General features: G+C 42.0%; 1 protein-coding gene across 1 annotated transcript in view; it reads right to left on the reverse strand.

Moving 5' to 3' along the window:
• Nucleotides 1-20,086, reverse strand: part of RAD54B (RAD54 homolog B) — a 69,643-nt gene that overhangs the window by 43,840 nt on the left and 5,717 nt on the right. The window lies entirely within an intron of this gene.

The following is a 20,086-nucleotide window of genomic DNA, read 5'->3' on the forward strand; positions in this document are numbered from 1 at the left end:
CGTCCCCAAAACAGCAACAATTGCTTTGAGAGCCGCTCGGCGCGTCACGGGGCGCGGGAGGCGCGGGAGGCGCGGGCGCTCCCCGGCGGAGCCCCCGGCCGCGCGCGCCCCGGCGCCATTTGCATAGTGCTGGTCCCGCTGTCAATCAGCGGCGGCGCAGCCTCCAGCCGGGTAGGTTACACTCAGGCGCGCGCCTCGCAGTAAAGCTCAGCTTCTCCTGCACTTGGCAGCGCGCTCCGGCTACCGACACGGGGCCTTCTTAAAGAGGCCGCTCCCCTCGGCGGCCCAGCCTCCGGCAGCAGCAGCGGCGGCCAGGCAGCCGCGCACGCCGCCGCCCCGGCACCGAGTCGGCGTTTTACCCTGCCGTCCGCCCGCAGCCGTGCCCTGCGGAAACGCGCCGGTGCCATCGTCCCCCGCACCGCCGGGGCTGCGCGCGGGGCCGGGCGCAGGCGGCCCGGACTGACCTGCCGACCGCCTCACGGCGTGTGGGATTCTCATCGTATGCACCGGCAGACTGCCTTTCCATAACAACACTGCCAGCCATTCCTTCGGCACAAAAACCTCACTTTCGTTAACAAGATAGGCATGCACTGGTAACGTTTGGTCAAGATGTTGTCACCTTAAGCCAGGTCTTCGCAATGAAATGTACGCAGGGCGTTATAGTTCTGTGGTGTAAATCAGCAAATCGGAGAAAGCAAAAAACCTGCAGATGTAGGGAAAGGTGCTCTCAAATACAAAAAGAAAGAACTAAAGTTTGGAAAATGACGTGCCTGGCTGAAAAGAGTGCGGGGGGGTGGAAGCAAACACCATTGGAGACAGTGGCAACAGCTCCTCCAGCTTAACGTGTTCAGCCTTGAAAACACCGTAGCCTAGAAGGGGGGTGAAGGCAAGTGAAATCTAATTATAGTTTGAAGTATCTTAAGGCTATAAAGATCGAGGTATAAACTTGTTTGCTCTAAGGGAAGAAAACCCCAAGCAAACACAAACCCTATTCAAAACAAGAAATTCAAACCAAACAAAGGGAGACTTTTAACTGCTAAAAATCAATTAGCATTTGGAATAGCAAGTGCATTGGGAACCATTTCTGAAACTTGGACCACCTAACACAATTGCATCCAGTCCACTTTGTTGGAATTGTTTTCAAGCCAAGATTAAATAAAGCATTTTCTATTCTGAATCCCATTACACTATAATCTGAGAAACAAAGTACTCGTGGTTAGAAGCACTGTGTGAAAACCATCACTTTGAAACATCAAATCCTTATTTCCCCGCACTTTGCACTGTACTAACATTAAGAGTAGAAAGCTAGTGGAATTGGGTTTTTTTTTAAATTCATGCATTTGGTTCCTCTACAGTACTTGAAAAAAAAACCAAGCACGTGCCCAAGATCCTTGCGGCTCTGTCAGTATTAGGACTGTGGAGCCACGGGCAAAAACCTGCAGTGTACTTTGCTGTTGAAGCCATTCCCAGTCTCTTGCTTTTTCAGTGACAGAAAGAAAGAACTCAGTGTTGGGTTGTGTGATTAGAGGCTCCTCCGCCACATACACACATCGAACACAGATGACCAGTGTCTGGCAGATGAGACCCCCCCCCCCCCCAAATGAAAAGAAGCTGAGTCCTCAGTCCTGCTGCTCCCACGGCTGTTAGAAACACGAGCAGCCTAGGGGCCCAGGGGGCAGACCCAGAGGGAGTAGTTCACAGGAAAGGCTCTCTCTAGTTCACCTTGCAGACTGAAGGGAGGGGGATTACTGCCCACTGGGTATGGGGCTAGTTATGAGATGCTAGGAAGGGTGTTTTGGCATAGGAGAAGGCATAGTATAGGGTATTTAGAGAAAGAACCAAAGGCGAGAAAAGGGAGGGTTAAAGTGGTTTGGGACAGAACAACCATAGCAAAATACTGGGTAGAAAGGGACCAAAGGAGGCTGCTCAGTATGCTGCTCAGTAGGGCTGCTCAGTATGGTTGTCCAGCCATGCCCTGCACCTGATCAGCGGGGATTGTCCTAATCTCCTTGTTAAAACCACATTTTAAACTGTTTTCCTGGGTGAGAGGAATCTCTATTCTGCATGGGGGACCAGCAATGGGAGAGAGCTCAGGTGCTTGGGGTGCATGGATAGTGCCTGGTGTAGGCACAGACGTAGCTTGGACCAGCCAGCTTGAATAAAGATGGTAGGGATAAGTTAATGCAGCTGGCATGCTACTTCAGAAACAGGTGCTGCAAGTTAATCAATTGGGCCCTGGGTGATCTCATGGGCAGAAGCAGCATATAAGGAGGTAGCTAGCAAAGGAAGGGTGGCTTCGAGTCAGCTCTGGTGGTTGTACTACGTTGCCCCTGTACGTCTCTGCACGTGCATTACTTAGACCCTCTACGTATTTGAGTGATTATTGCCTTCACAACAACAACATTTGGTGACCCCGACGTGATTCGCTGAATCGGTTGGATCAAGAACCCTCGGCAGAAAAGCACTTGGATTTCTGCTGGAAAAGGCAAGTAATCTGAGCAAACTGATATAATGGGAAAAATGCTAAGCAAAGAGGAAAGTCCTATTGACACCCTCCAGCATATCCTTGCGGAAAAAGGATTCAATTATGAAAGAGAGCCTTTGCTAAGGCTTGTAAGATGGGGACAGGAAGTGGGTCTCTTTGCTTCCCCCCAAGAAGTGTATGAAAAAGGACACTGGGAACAGCTAGGAGACATGTTGAATAATGCTATCGGTTTGTGTAAATTGGTATCATCCATTATACACCAGCTAGAAGCTGAGCGTGCTGCCGCTGCTGCCATGAAAGCAGAAGCTGCTGCACCATCTGCGTTCCCGGTGGATGCTAAAAGATTCTTTGGAGGTGGTGATTTTATAGTGCCATCGGCTCCACCTCTAGAAGAAAATACTCAGAGATTCTTTGGAGGGGATAATGTCGTAATACCCTCGGCTCCACCTCTGGAAGAGGAGAGCATGGATGTGAGCCCACCTCCCCCTGAACCCCCTAGAGCGCCGTTCCAGGAGCCGAATACACACATTGCTTCTCCTCCCCTCCCACCCACCCTTCACCATCCTGCCCCATCCCACCCTTCTGCTATACCTGAAGGAGTACCTAACAGAGAACGGAAGGTACGTTTTACAAATGATATGCCGTTGCCCCTGAGCTCATCAATCCCTGAGTGTATTCCTCTGCCATCATCACCCCCAACTTCTAGTGAAGATCAACAAAGACAATTATTAAAGGAAGAGTTAATACAACATGGAGAAGATATGAAACACACTTTGGCCCAGCTGGAGGAACTGATAGAAAAACCAAAAGCAACAGCTAATCAGCTGTTGGAACGAATTAATGAATTAACCAAAACAAAGATTAAAGTTTCATCCCCACAGGTACTCAGAGATCCTCGTCCAGATGATTATGATCCGGCTAAGAAATGGAGAGGCCTCATACGTGATGCGGTAATCGAAGGCGAATTTATTCCGCAAGCCTTTCCAGTAATAACAGCACAAAGAAAACGACAATGGGCACCTTTAGATTGGAAATTGGTAAGAGAAGGCCAGAAAGCAGTAATGCAATATGGCTTGTCCAACCCATACGTTCAGACATTACTAGATCATATTTTTGCCAGTGGGTTAATGACTCCATTTGACTGCCGGAAGCTTGCAGAAACTTTCCTGAAGCCCACTCAGGTATTATTATGGGAGTCTGAATGGGAAAAAAGAGTTGATCTGACGGTGGTGGAAAACATGGACTTACAACAGGGAGATCCGCGGCGAGTTGTCACAGCAGACATGATGCTGGGTAAAGGAGCATTCGCTGATCCTCAGGTACAAGCCCGGCTGCATGAAGCTATCTTGCAGCAAACACAGACACTGGCACGTCAGGCATTTAAGATCGTTCCTGATATGGGGGTGCCAGTTCCCTCATATACAACTATTATTCAAAAACCTAATGAGCCTTTCATGACCTTCTTAGACCGCCTAAGAGCAGCTCTGGATCATATACCAAACATGTCGGCTGAAGTAAAGGCGGAAATAGGATTACACTTAGCAGTTGCTAACGCTAATCATGACTGCAAAAAGATCCTGCAGGCTCTCCCGCGGACAGCAACTTTGGTCGACATGATAGAAGCCTGCTCTAGGGTAGGATCGTCAGCACATTTAGCTGAGGCAATGGCAACAGCATTGAAACCTTTAGTTCAAGCCCACAAAGGAGATCGGAGGCCAAAGTGCTTTAACTGTGGAAAAATAGGACACGTGAAAAATCAATGTCGGTCCAGACCATTGGTATGGACAAACAGCTCCGCCAGGCCATCTGGGTCCAATGGCAGATTTCACGGTAATTGTTACAGATGTGGCAAGTTTGGCCATAGAGCCACTGAGTGCCGCTCTCGAGTGGCCAGACAAACAATGCATAAGGGAAACGGGTTGACGAGCGCAAAAAGGGCGAGCGCGATGACACAAAAACGCCCTTCAACACCAAGAGCTGCCTGGATGGCCTCAGATCAGCCACTGCAGGAAGCGCAGGAGTGGATGTGGAAACAGCAGTAGATGTAACCATCCACAACACAGAGGTAACAATTATCTCCTCTAACGTTAATGGACCCCTTGGCTATGGATTAAGCGCTTTGCTTTTAGGACGGTCATCGGCCTCTCGACAGGGTATTTTTGTGCTCCCCGGTGTAATTGATGCAGACTATGAAGGAAATATTGGAATAATGGTTAAAGTTTGGCAGCCACCAGTTCATATACCTAAAGGAACTAAAATAGCGCAATTAGTTCCTTTCAGAGCTAAAGTTCCTTTCGCAGGAAGTCGTAAGCGTCGAGACGGTGGTTTTGGATCCACTGGAGTACCTGAGGTAAGACTGGCGGTGCCGCTTTCACAGGGAAAGCCCACTCAGACGGTTGTATTCCAACATCCAAATGGTGAACACATGGTTGGATACAACACATTACTGGATACGGGAGCAGATGTTACTATTGTGCCATTATCCTATTGGCCAAAAAGCTGGCCTTTAGAGAATTTAGACACCCCTGTCGTTGGAGTAGGAGGAATACAGATGACAAAAATTAGCACAGACCTGATTTCGGTATGTATACAGGGCGAAGAGAATAGATGTGTGCAAATTAGGCCCTATGTAATGAATACTTCAGTTTGGCTTTTGGGTAGAGACGCCTTAAGCCAAATGGGCTTTCGTTTGTCAAATGAAAATTTTTAATGGCGGCCATTGATGGGCGACCAATCCTGAAGTTAACCTGGCTAACAGATAAACCAGTTTGGATTGATCAATGGCCGCTAAGCAAAGAAAAGCTCGCCCACATTCATGAATTAGTAAATGAACAACTAGAGAAGGGTCATATTAAACCATCCACCAGTCCATGGAATACACCAATTTTTACTATCCCTAAAAAATCAGGGAAGTGGAGGCTGTTACATGATTTAAGAGCTGTTAATGCAGTGATGCAGGACATGGGTGCTTTACAGCCAGGATTACCCTCTCCTGCAATGCTTCCAAAAGAGTGGCCCCTGTTGGTGATTGACTTAAAGGACTGTTTTTTCACAATTCCCTTACATGAGGATGACAGTGAGAAGTTTGTCTTTACAGTACCATCGATTAACAAACAAGAGCCAGCAAAACGATATCAATGGACTGTTTTACCTCAGGGAATGAAGAACTCACCAACTATTTGTCAAACTTATGTTGCCTGGGCGCTGGCACCTCTGCGCAAAAAATACCCTCGTGTCTTATTTTACCATTATATGGATGATATCTTGATTGCAGGAAAAGACCTGGACCAGCATCGCATTCTACAAGAAGTGAACCGACAGTTAAGCAACTCCGGGTTGGTGATCGCGCCAGAGAAGGTACAAATGCACGCCTCTTGGAAATATTTAGGTAATATTATCACTGATGCGCGCATTTATCCTCAGAAGGTGGCAATTAAAACAGATATTGCTAACTTAACAGACGTTCAAAAGCTGATAGGTGATATCCAATGGGTACGAACCATATGTGGTATCACAAATGAGGATCTTGCGCCACTAATGCCTTTGTTAAAGGGCTCAGTAGAGGCTGATAGTGCGCGAAGACTGTCTCGGCAGCAAATCCAAGCAATAGAAAAAATAGGAAGCAAGATAGTCAATAACTACAGTCACCGATATGATCCTGACTTGTCAATTAACATTGCTGTGATAAGTCAAAACCAGCATGTAATGGCAATCTTGATGCAATGGGATTCAGTAGCGAAAGACCCATTGAGGATCTTGGAGTGGATATTTTTGCCATATAATTTACAAAAAACAATTACCACAAGGCTTGAGGCAATTGCAAAAATAATAGTTAAGGCCAGGAAACGTCTGCTGGAAATAGCAGGGATTGAGGCAGACATCATTTTCGTTCCTCTCACAGATGAGTTCTTGAACTGGGCACTGCAACAATCTGATGAATTACAGTGGGCCTTATTGTCATATCCAGGAACTATAAATAATCATTATCCGGCCCATAAATTGTTCTCTGTTAAATTTCAAATGGAAGACCGGCCGTTGAGATCAGCAGTACCCGTTAAAGGCCTGACTGTTTTTACCGACGCCAGTAAGATCCAAGCCAAAGCAGGAGTGGTTTGGTGGGAAAATGGAAAATGGCAAAATCTAACTGTCCACTCCCCAGGCAGTTCAGTTCAACTGCTGGAACTGATGGCTGTAGTTAAAACTTTTGAGAAATGGTCAGACGTCCCATTAAACATCATCTCCGATTCCCTCTATGTGGTCGATGCTGTCACTCGATTAGAGAGAGCGCTGTTGAAAGAAATCTCTAATCAGAATCTGTATAACTTATTTCTGCGACTCTGGCATCAGATAAATGAACGGCAAACTGCTTATTATATTGGACATATTCGAAGCCATTCGGGCTTAAAAGATGGCCTATCAGTTGGCAATGAAATTGTTGACAGGATAGTGGCAGCTCCTTTATTGATACCTACGGGGCCAATAATTGACAAATTTTCTCAAGCCCGAAGATCGCACGATTTTTTTCATCAAAGTGCGAAAATGCTGGCGAAGCAGTTTGACCTGACCATATCGGACGCTCAGGGTATTGTTTCCACGTGCCCTGCATGCCAGAATCAGATCGGCCTAGGTGTAGGAGTCAATCCCAGGGGTCTGGCACCATTAGGTATATGGCAATCAGATATCACTGTCTATGCTCCTTTTGGGCGATTTAAACGTATACATGTTACTATTGATACTTATTCAGCCATGGTTTGGGCCACAGCCTTAACCAGTGACAGTTCTCGAGACGTCATAAGACATTGGAGGAGTTGCTTTGCTGTCCTTGGTGTTCCAAGAGAGATAAAAACTGATAATGGCTCGGGATACATAGCCAGTAAAACACGTAAGTTTCTAAACTTATGGGGTGTTAAACATACTACTGGTATCCCAGGAAATTCTACCGGTCAAGCCATTATTGAACGGACACATCAAACCTTAAAAGGCCTTCTAGAAAAACAAAAAACGGGGGAAGAGGGGGTGAGCCCTCAAGACAGACTAATGAAAGCCCTTTATACAATGAATCATCTCAGAATTGTGGCAAACCGGAATGAACCACCGGCATTAACACACTTTGCCCAAATGAGTCGGGATTTGGATTTTACTGACAAACCTAAAGTTTGGTATAAGAATCCCACTACTGGAGAGTGGCAAGGACCTGCAGATCTGTTAACGTGGGGAAGAGGCTATGCTTGTGTCATTACAGATCAAGGTCCCCGATGGATTCCGGCAAAATGGATCAAGCCACATCAACAGAAAGGACTTAACTGTAAGACCAATGGAAAAAACAATCTTGAGGAAAGAACCAAGTGATCCACCCTCAATCCATCACTCTATTAAAATGTAAACCCTCGCAACTGTGGCACCACTTAGGCTGCTGTAAATTCCTTCAGCTATAAAAGAATTAAAGAACTTAAGATGACCAACAGATGAAGAGATACTTCCATCTTATTAATAATGCTCACAGATCAGCATGCTAAAGGATCTGAAGAAAAGTCCGGAACTACATCAGGAAAAAGAAATATCAGTGGAGCTACCAAGACCTCATCCCTTCCTGCCAGTGTGCGTCCCTCCTACCAACACATATCAGATTGTTTATTTTGACTTTATGGATTTCTGTATTGTATTGTTCAGCGATGTAGCTGTTATTGACCTTTTGTTGTAAACTCATGGCCATGGGTAAAAATATTTATGTTTTCTTCATGTACCTTTAATTCTGAAATGTGTTGCTAAAGGCTGGCTGGTTCAAAAAAGAAAAAGGGGGGAATTGTAGGCACAGACGTAGCTTGGACCAGCCAGCTTGAATAAAGATGGTAGGGATAAGTTAATGCAGCTGGCATGCTACTTCAGAAACAGGTGCTGCAAGTTAATCAATTGGGCCCTGGGTGATCTCATGGGCAGAAGCAGCATATAAGGAGGTAGCTAGCAAAGGAAGGGTGGCTTCGAGTCAGCTCTGGTGGTTGTACTACGTTGCCCCTGTACGTCTCTGCACGTGCATTACTTAGACCCTCTACGTATTTGAGTGATTATTGCCTTCACAACAACAACAGCCTGGGTACCTGTGTCACAGTGAAGAGCTGTCTCAAACAGATACTGGAGAGACCTGAAGGTCTACAATTTGGTTCTTGGAGGGACCAGGAGACCTGGGGACTAGCCACCAGTAAGGTCATAAATCTGGACCACCTGCAAGAGACCCAGTGCAGGTTGGTGAAGCAGCGGGGAGAACAGGGGATCCAGAGACCAGCTACTGCGCAGCATAAAAGTCCAAGGGCACTTGCTGGAGGGATCCATACTGTATATGTATGCATTTTCCACAAACAGGCTTTCACACCAGCATTGACACTGCTTGTGCAAGTGCTGCCTTATCTGAATGGCTGGCAGCGTAGATACAGAAGGTATGCACACGGGTGCATGTGTCTGTTGGGAATACATCCTTGTGGACCTGGCTGCAAGGATCTCAGTAGTGTCCTCTGTACTCAGCTACTAGATGCAGGAACTCCTAATATAGACCTACTTAAACTTGTATTACTCTATCCCCATTACTGCTTGATGTTGCTAGAGAGACCAAGTTTCCACACTAATGCAATTACAGCAAAATACCGCTACAAAGACTTCTTTTGAGCAAGTGCCTGAAGGAATCAGTCTGAACTACATATTGTTCTGCAGGAGTGTAAAATAACCCATGTAAAAATGAAGCTGGCTGCCAACAAGATTTTTTCTTTTTTTTTTTTTCCCCTTTTTAAAATAGCTCTGCTGCTCATCATCTTAAGGTCATTCAGCACTTGGATGAGAAATCACTGAAGGTGAGAAGCCTGGATAATAATGTGACATACAGGCTTCTTCTTTGAGCCAAAGCAATAGATGTATTCCAAGACGATTACAAAAAAAAAAAAAATGTTGCTACAGTCTTCCCCTTCATCCTACACCTTCCACCAACACGAGCACTTATGTAACAGTACACAGCCAGCTCAAGGAGATGATCCAGCTACAGACTAATCTTTGATTTTTCGTTTTTTGCAAGTATAGAGTTTAATAACTGGTTTAAGTCCAGAGAAATGTGGGACATTGCCAAAACATGAATTTCTGTTTCTCCCCAACACTGCCATGTTCCTGCCCCTTCACTGCACCAACACAAGCACTGACAAATCTTCTGAGCATGTCAGATCAGGGAACTCATCTCTTTGCAAATTAGTTTTTTTTTTCTGAGCTGGGTTAGTTTTAACCACCAGCAGGTTCCCGGATCCAGTGTGCCACAGGAGAAATAACTCGCACAAAAGAAACACAGTGGAAAAGCTTCCTCAGACTCTGGATCATTTTAGGAATATGATTTTCAATGTACCCTACAGAAATTTGTATTAGTATAACTGAGGGGACAGCAAACTACAGGTAGCAGGGAGGAAATTCTGGTCACTGCTGAAGAAAACAGCTATATATGGACTCCTCACATCACTGCTTTCTAGAAGTTCTGTTTTAAACCTATGTGCAAGGTCCAGTTCCTTTTTCCTTAATATTTTCAAGGTGGAATTCACTAACCAGAATTCTGAAAAGAAAAAAAATCTTGGATTCTGCTTTTATTTCTTATTATTAGCTTGATTCTTTCCTTAAAAAAAAAAAAACAACAGATGCTTCCCAATTCAAATGTCAATATTTTAAACTCCAGTTTTTAAGTGGATGAAATCTTCGTATTTGAAAGTTCACAAAAAATGGGAGCTGTGAAAGTAGATCAAAGTATTGTTCTAGGAAAAGGAAAATCAGCATGATTACTCAAAAACTGAGCAAGAGTCCCTTCCTAAGGCTGCAGAACTTCAACAGCTGAGAACGTCTAGAATTAACACCCGAAAGATGATACAAATAGTGCAACCTGAAAAGCTATAAAGAGATTAATGAATTGCAGCTATAGTACAATCAGGGATTAAAGTAGCCAAATTACTACGAACTGCGGAAAAAGCTCAATGGGCCCAAATTTTACAAACAACAGATGTGTATCATGGTCAATAACTGCATCAAGTGGCCCATGTAAATTTAGGCATAAAGGAGAATTTAGGAGACAAAACACCATATAAAGAAGAATAACTTAAGTCAGGGGAGCATTGTGGATGGAGGGAGAGGAGGGATCCTTTGTCACACAGAACTGAGGAAGAATCTCTCAGGGACAATCTTAAGGGGGAAGAAAAAAAAATATAAATCACTATTGAGATACATGAATCAAAGATATAAAACATCTGAGAGAATTAAGGATGACCTAAGAAAGAATCCATCTTGAAAGATGTTGTTTGGAGCAGACAGCAAACTTGAATGTTGAAGGGAATGACGTTGGTTTAAATGACTGAGGACCTCTCCTAGTGCAAAAAATACCACAGCAACAGATAAAGGATTGCTAAACTCTCTGAAAGTGCTCTCCCCACAAAGTGGTAGCCCAAAGATTAAGCCTGAAGGACATCTGTTCTTATTTAATAACGTGCAAGCAAACTAGCTCTGCAGAAACCTGGATTTACGCATTTGCAGTCACCTACGAGCCTGACAATCTTAAAACAAGATGAGAATTGCAAGATTTGAATCAAAGCTGAAGTGAAACCCTGATATCCCTGCACTTATGAGAAGCTGTGAGAAGATTCAGCAGTTAGGATCGGGTACATTACACATCACTGAATAGACTGGGGTATACTGGCAGTGGAAACTTTTGGCAAGTATCGAGGCAGTTGCTCATTCTTGCAAATGAATCTGGCAGCTGCATAAGATGACTTGAGAGTGTCTATAGGTAGTAAGGGCTGCAAAAGTTCCATTAGGTCATCATATAGTCCTCTTTACTGACAAGACAGCGCCAAGTCATTTGATCTGCCTGTCTTAAGAGCCTGCTGCAGCAAAGAGTGGGTGAGAAAGTTTTCAACTCCAAAGACTTCTCATAGAGACAGTTGTTTGATTGGTAATCTCCAAAACTAAGGGTTGCGGGCTTTATTCATGAAGGAGAGGGTTGAGGATGACAAAGTTTTTTGAACCAAAAGTTGTCAGACAACTTCACCTGGAAGTTACAGTGCTTAAATACATTCTCACCAGACTTGTTAGGTGTTATAAATTGAGACCACAACGGATCATAATCCAATTATAATTTTATTAATTGTAGCAAGTAGAATATGAGCAAAGACAGCGCTGGACGACAGGGGAGTCTGCGCTCCGCCAACTGCCTTGCTGATCAGTTCAAACAGTCCCTTTTTCATACATTTTAGTCCGTGGCCGTGAAGCACTGTAGGTACTCTGCACATTCTTCAGTTGCTGTGAAGGGGGTCGTTTTCTGCCTTCCGGTGGTTGTTGAGTAAGGAGTCTTCCTCCTTTGTTCCTCAGAACATCCTGTAGTTATCTTTGAGCAGTATCTCTTCTGCTCGCATAGGTGGTATTGGTATGTAAAGGCAATTACACACAAGTGATGTCTGGCAGCTGTTCGCATATGCAATTTTCCTGTCTTTTGTTGTCTAACCTTTACATTGAGCTTAACATAAATCTCAATAAACAATACCTTAGTTCATAGTTTCTTACATTAGGAATACTTTTAGATCATGTAAACTGTGCTTCCAATAGCTTTGTCATTTAACTTGATTTTTTTCTTGTCCTTATCAACACTTTTACTGTTAATTTTGCACTTTCTTACTCTTATCCTTGCTGTACCTGAACGTTGGGAATTAAAATAACCTGACTGTAAAATATTAGAATTCACTGTGCAAAATAGGATGAATTGAGACTTCCTAAAGCTGAACAACTTTGAGTGCTGAGGCCCAAGGCCACAAACCTCAGAATGACAAAGCACTGAGAGTAGTTCTAATGCAGAACAAGAAGATAAACTTGACTCAAATTGAAATTCAGGGGAATTCACCTAAGAATGAGCACTTCCTGCCTGAAGTTAACAGAAGATTGGTGACTAAGGACACCCAAGTGCAGATAAGAGGATTATAAATTTGCATGAGTAAAAACTGCCTTTGAGATAAGAATAGGAATCTCTGGAGACAGAGAAAAGAACAAGGCAACCCAAGATTCAAATATTACTATTGGACCAAACCCTCACAGGAGGGGAGGAGAACTTAGACTGTTAAGGGTATAACCAGGAGATTTCTCGGTTAAGGACTGCTCTCATAAGAGGAATTCAGCTCAAGCTGCAATAAACCAACTCTGTACCAGAACCCTAAGCCCGCACTCTGCTTTCCAGCCAGGAGCAAAGAATGGGTCCAGCCACACCAGACTCCTCTGGGCTGGACATTAGAAAGTAAAAGGGGGTCAAGTCCTAACCTCACGACTCAGCAGAAGAAGCCTCATGGGAAGCTCCTGACATGGAACCTCTCAGACCACTCCTTCCCTGCATAATCATTTCTTAACATTTCTAAACCTCTGTCCTGCACGGGGTGGGGGGGGGGGGGGGGGGCTAGAGAGAACAAGGGAAAGCTTTACTTTGCTTTTTTTCTTCATCTATTTCTGTAGTCACCATCTATCACTTACTAACATGTAACATCTAACAGTTCTTGTAACTGCTGCAATAACAAGGGTGGGTGTACCTCATAACAAGCACAGAAAACACATATGTTAACAATATAATTATTACCTTTACATCTCTCATTTGAAACTCGCCTCAATTACACATGGCCTACTCCACAACTCTTTTACCAGCTAAAATTCCAAGCATAAAGGCTAACCACACTTCTGTCCCCTATGCTGAGGTAAAACATTTTCTCAACATTTAGCCCACTGAAAGGTAAATATTCAAATTAGACAACTAAAATTTCCTCATGTCAAATTTTAAAGAATTTATCCTCATCTCAGTCTGACATTCCAGGGCCCACACATTCAGATCTATAACCATCCTTCAAACTAAGTTTGGCTTAAAGCCAAAGGGCTTTAAATTGCTCTTCACTTTCTAAGTCACATGATTAAAAACAGAAAAGCCAAGAGCACTATTCTTTACAAACTCATAAGTATCTTCTTGTATCTTCTCTGATTCTCTCTTCCAACAAGTCTTCTAATGACTGATCAGAAACAGCTGAGATATACAGAAAGATCAGAATTATAGAATGGTAGGGGTTGGAAGGGACCTTTAGAGATCATCTAGTCCAACCCCCCTGCAGAAGCAGGTTCACTTAGATCAGGTCGCATAGGAACATGTCCAGGTGGGTCTTGAAGATCAGAAAGTCCGATTTTCTCAAGATGTTTTGTTTAAATTCTTAAAGCCTATTAGCAAGATAGCCTTTAGAAAAAGAAATGGCATAAGAGATGCCAAGTTTCTGCTTCTCCCATATTTTCAGAGAAAGATGAGAATTTTGGAGGTTATGATTTTAAATACTAACCTCAAAATACTTCTCCATGCACTGTTCTCTGTATTTGACATTGAAGTAGTATTTTCCATCCTTCTAATTTTGCTCAGCAGATACTTTGAGGGCAGTGAGATAACCATCTCATCACTGTCTTGTTGATTTTAGGAAAGTCCTATTGTGACAAAGCTTCTGTTTTGGAGAACACTTCATGCCCAAAGCCAAAAGCTAGATCTGAATTCTAGTTATACCGGCCTTGCAACATTGGGGATCAATGATCCAATCAATGAGCATAGCTACAGAAAGACTATATTTAATGACTGCCTTTGAAGGGATCCAGGCCAAGTCTGTAACAGTACTCATGACAGCTCAGAAGAACCTTCCAGTTCGCTATAGTAAGGAGTTTCTTCTCCCTTTGCCTGATAGCTGCATTCTCTCCATCTTCTTTTAATTCTGCCTTTGTATCTAGAGACACGAGAGGTGTGGGAGAAAGAAGAAAAAAAAAAAAGAAACCACAAATAACCCACACATCTCCCCCCCAAAAAAAAAACCTAGGAATTTCCAAAGGACGGGACAACAGAAAAGAAAAACATGGGAGAAACTTAAAATAGCCACCTCTTTTGCCCATCTTCACTCCTTACACACATACAGCGTGACTTGGTAATCAAGAATAGAAGAAAATATTGTGTACTAAACTTTCTTCTGAATGAGAAAACTGAAATAATTACTACTGCTAAATCTTTATCACTGAAAATAATTTCTATACAGGGTATTTCCCCAGTCCATTTTTAAAGTTATGGTATCAGATATTTTAATTTTCTATATATTGCAGACTATATGCTGTTTGTTTGCATGCAACTCCCTGGAGGCAAATTACAATAAATATATTGGGATAATAAGTTAATTTCCCAACATGTCCCCTGCCACCACTTGGAAAGGGGAGTTTGCTTTATATCTGCAGCTTCAAAATTGGGTCTCTGTCTCTGCACAAGAAAGACTGTTGAAGGGTTTTTTTTGTCTTGTTTACAAATTTTAATTTTTAGTAACTTCACAAGTTAAAGAAAAATGCACAGAAGAGTTTTATCTTTGTATGCAGCACAGCTCGCTTCTGTAGCAAATACATCACTACTGAAAATAACCTAGTCAATTGCAGATATTTTAATTGTGCAGAACCAACAACAGTTCCACTCAGTAGGCAAGTTACTACTGCAAAACTTTCACTTTAATCCCTCCAGATGTTTAGAAAATTTTTAGTATCTTACATCTAATATCATTGTTTTATTTTTGTGACCACATTAATACCCTCCTGATTTCTAGCTCCCTTCCTTTCTCCTTCATTATCTCCATTAGTTCAAATATACTTACCAGAGCAACTTAACTAGGATAAATGAAAAGTATATTTCACTGTCAATGTGTGAATATCATGGTTACATCATCTGTCATTATATAAAGCCTAGTTATGCACATGACAGCAAGATATGATCATATCAAATTATAAATTATGTTGTACTAACTGTGGAAGTATCAGACTAGATTTAACAAGTCTGGATTTGTTTTACAGCAGCCTACTATACTGCAGTACAGATGGTGACCCTATCCAGGAACGCAGCTAAAAGCAGGAAAGTCACTAAACGCTACACAGTACGTTGCCTTTAGTTACGAAGCAGTTTAAAGTTTCTTCTCTCACTCTTGGTTGCTAACTCTGCTGCCACAGCTATCTTACCACTCAGCTATTGGACAACCCAAATTGAAGATGGGTAAGAGTGGTTAGGGATGTGAACTTCTGCAACAGGCTAGTGTATCACAGAAGCACACTGTACGCTTGCTTGCTGTCTGTCTACAGCAACTACCTCCACCTTATCTGACTGTTGCTGCAATTCAGTAATAGTTTCTCCATTGGTAGACTTAAAAGAACAGGGAATTCATGGCTGTTACACTTGTGTTTCTGAGTGCAAAAATAGAAGCCCTTGAGGCCAGTGTTCTGCTTGGTACATAATTCTGGTCACTACAGCACAGAAGGTGATGAATCTATAAGAAGGCGGCAAAAAAAAAAGGCCCCTAAAAGATCTGAAAAGTCGTGAGAACAAACAATGTCAGACTGAAGAACCTCTCATCTTTTGGTTGTTTTTTCAGTAATAAAGTTACCTTGCTAAAATGCTGTTCCCTGCTTATTATCATACCATCTCCATGCATAACTGTAAACAACGCAAGACCACAGCCAAGAAGAACTCTGAGTGTGCATTATCAGCTGCGGAAATGCTAGGGAAAGTCTCATGCCAGCAGCAAAGCAGAAGACACCAACATCCCAAGGAAAAGCACCAAACAAATGTTGTTGTCCTCAGGAGATGCCAGAGAGTCCTATAGCTGCAGACATGAAAATGCAAGCCATCTAGGACTACTTAATCACAGATGTTTCTGAGAAGTCTACCTGCAACCCACTGACAGGGGTACTGGACCAACAGGTGACAATTTATGTGCACCCCCCACCACCATGACTGATGTATAAATACACACTTATGGAATCACTGTCAGATCAGAGATACAGAGAGTTTCTCATCATACACATTGACCTAATCTGTTTTTCTTAACTAATCTTCATCTCCTCAGATGAGGTGCTGATGGCACCTAAACAGAAAAGAAACTATCCCAAATTGAGAAACAGCTTGTCTATATAATATAGAATAGACAAATTTAAACTACTCTGTTTATAACATTGCAGGGAGTAGGAGGCCATTTTAAATCATAAAGAACTAGCAAAGTAATTTGATACTATTTCAAGTAAGTTATAACAATTTACAAACTTGTAAAATCAAACTTGCAAACAATGCAATAAAAAATTATTTGCACTTAGAAACTTGGTAATTAAGAAGAGCCACAGAAGTTTATGCAGGATCTTTTACCCCATGCTATCTGTTTATAAAAACATTTGAGGACCCTCTGAACTGCACCTATACATGCAGCTCCACCACTAAAATAGACAGATGGTAATTATACTCCTGACTGGAATATCTTTTCCAATTCAAGCTGTGAAGTGCAATAATAGAAACTAATGCAGTAACAGATAATACAATTGATATTTCTACTTTTGCAGATATCCGAGTAACTCTATCAAGCATATGCTTCATTAGCAGGCCTGATTGTTTTATCTGTGTTATCTGGAAGCCACAAGGCAGTTAGACTGAAACTGGACAATATGACAAATCCTGAAAATAATTTTTTTTAATCCTCTCATTAAAAGTGATAGGCAATTGATTGCTACTGTCATGAGTGAATGACAAGCGGATTTTTTCTTATCATACTCAAATTAATTGGTTAAGAGGTGTTTTTATTCCTATCAAGTGACAGGAGGATTCAGATTAACCTGTAACAAGAAAGCAGAAGAAGCCAACATACCTGTTATAAAAATAAGCTGACTTACATAAGCAAACAGTTTAAACCTTATAGACCACTGTAAACAGTAAACATTAACGTTCCAGAGGAAACAGAGAAAACATATTCATAGCTATCTTCAAAGAATAAATACAGTTAATATTGTAGGTATGAGAAACATACAGAAACATCTGTTGAGACACATGGGGTGAACACATTCACCCTGGTATGAAATCCAGTCTTCAATGTTAGCTCAAAGATGGTATTTGACTTCTCTCAAAGCTGCTCTTGGAAGATGCATTAACAGATGCTAGTGATGGATGAAAGGTAAAGTACTCCTGAACCAAAAACCAAGCAGGAGGTGAGCTGTAACAGAATAAAACTCTATATCCAGCTTTTCTATCCACCTATATCAGGTTCAAACAATGAATACTCAGTCCAACTAGAATGTTGTGTCTAAGTATGCAGGTGAAAGAGCTATTAATTTCCACATACCATATAAGAAACCCAAAGTCTACAGAGCAACACTCGCCTAGATTAAAAATTCCAACATACAGCAAGCTCTAAAGTAGGATAAGAAGCATGAATTAAATTCATTATGTGTGTTTCCTAGAATTTAAAAAAAAAAAAGGCTGAATTCAGAAGGCAATGTAGGTAAAATCCAGAAGGCAATGTAGGTAAAATCCTTAGTTTTGTCCAATCCCACCTACTAGCAATACTCAGAAGATACTAAGTATAGTTCAGAAATCTGCCAGTCCATTGTTTCTTCAAATGCAGTTTAGGGTTTTTTTGTCTTTCAAGTCCTCAGAATGTGATCAGGACAAGTAGAAACCAAGCACTTTTAAGAGCTGCAATAATACTCTTCCAAACGCATCTATGATTTTATTTTCAACTACAGGTAAATAGCTCAGGAATGTTAAAGTAACATTCATTTTTAAAGAGCATGCAGACTTAGCTAATAAAACTCTGGAAGCATGTAAGAAACAGCAGTAATGACAATGCCAAATAAATTACCTCCCCTCCACACATGACCTTGTCAGCGTCACCAAGTACGATATTCTGAACGCAAAACAATGGTGTCAAAGAGATTACTTGTTTTTAAGAGGCAAAGAGCACAGCAAACACTGATTCATAAAGCAGTGGTAAACTTCATTTCCCTATAAAGATATGTATTTATGGAAAAACATTGTTTTCCAGTATTTACAACTCAATCAAGATTAGTAAACTGCCTGTTGAACAGCACATTCAATCTCTTACAAATCAAACTGTCTTGAAATTACAACACATAGGCAGGTTTCACTCAACAACCCTTGCTACAATCTTATCTTTAAGAAAAATCTCATCTTATAGAATTTCAGAGTCTCTTACACTTCACACTTTATTATTAGTGAAATTTTAGGAGAAGGTTTATTTTGAGAAGCAGCTTAGAAAAGCAAGAGTTTTTTAAAGCCAGACATGTTATAGTTTTTACACTGATGTGATCTAATCAAATCCTTATTTGTCCGCTCCAGGAAATGTACACCATGTGTCAGATAAGTTTTTTTGAAAGAATGCACAGCATTTTCAGGGCTGGGTTTCAGAAAGATTAGCTCTATGAACAGTGCAGTTGTCCAGTGGTCCACAGGTGTTTCACAAGAATTTAAATGGAAACTAGGGTATTTATTTACACATTCCACTGCTGCACTGGAAACCCAGATGCAGCAGCTTTGAGCATGATATAAAGGCAACAAACAGTTTATTATCCACATTAAATGATATGGAGACAATAAACCAAAATAATGCATACACCCGGACTTTTTCAATCTTTATTTTCACGCCCTTTAAACAGAGGAGTCATCTTTGGCTGCAGAAGCTGGCAGTGAGATATACTTCCATTACACTATTAATAATAAAAATCCCAAGCTGACTCTGGCTTTCACAACTGCTTTCCATTACTTCTGAATTTCATACCAAAACCACCTTTGACAAAACAATTTCATTTCATACTACAAAGGAAGTTATAGTTTACACAATCTATGTAATTGCTATATTAGCTGTAATGAATAGCATACAAAATTGACGTAAAGGCCAGAAACTCTCTTGGAAAATCCAAGTTATTAAGTAATTACTTAAGATGTAAGGAAGCATCAGTGCAGGATTGTTTGCAAAGTACAGTGCTTGGATCACCTGTTGACCGTAACTAACATAGACGTTAGGTATCCTTATTTTATATCACATTTCATTGTACCTTTAACAAAGGCTTCCAGGGTTAGCTCCATTCTACATATATAGAAAGGCTTTGGCACCCAATGGTTTGTTCAAGTCACTCAAAAAGGTAGCAGCACAACATCAATAGAAACAGCTCACCCAGTCTCATTCCACAAATTTTGGTTATATTTCTAAAGTCATCGCAGAGAACCCAAACCAGCCTCACCTGCAATACATGACACTGAAAGGCTTTTCCACTCCACAACATTTATTGTTGGGAAGACTGCTGATCTCCCAGATTGCTTTGGAAACAAATCCACTAGTTATATTTCAAGTCCACTGCTAGGCCGAACCAGCAGACACAATTTTTTGCAGATGTACCTACAGAGAATCAGGACCACTCAAACAACTTGTCCCATACACACTTAATCAGAAGACCTGGAAGTTAAACCATACAATAGATAAACACAAAAGCCATAAGACCAGAAGGACTTAAGATGCACAAGGAAGCTTTTTTCCCCACATTAGCACCACCAGAGTGGGTGTCATGCCGTAATAGCAGCATCCCCTCAGAGCTATCACAGGGGAACAATCAACCCTCACTTTCTAGGGGTGAAACCTGACAAGAAGAGTCAGGTTGTTGCCTACTGGGGCCTGGAACTCATAAGAGGATAGAAAGGGTATCCACAGATTGCATGAGGCTTTAAGTGAGATTTTTGAA

Source organism: Colius striatus, chromosome 4 (assembly GCF_028858725.1).
Source record: "Colius striatus isolate bColStr4 chromosome 4, bColStr4.1.hap1, whole genome shotgun sequence".
In the NCBI taxonomy this organism is placed as follows: domain Eukaryota; kingdom Metazoa; phylum Chordata; class Aves; order Coliiformes; family Coliidae; genus Colius; species Colius striatus.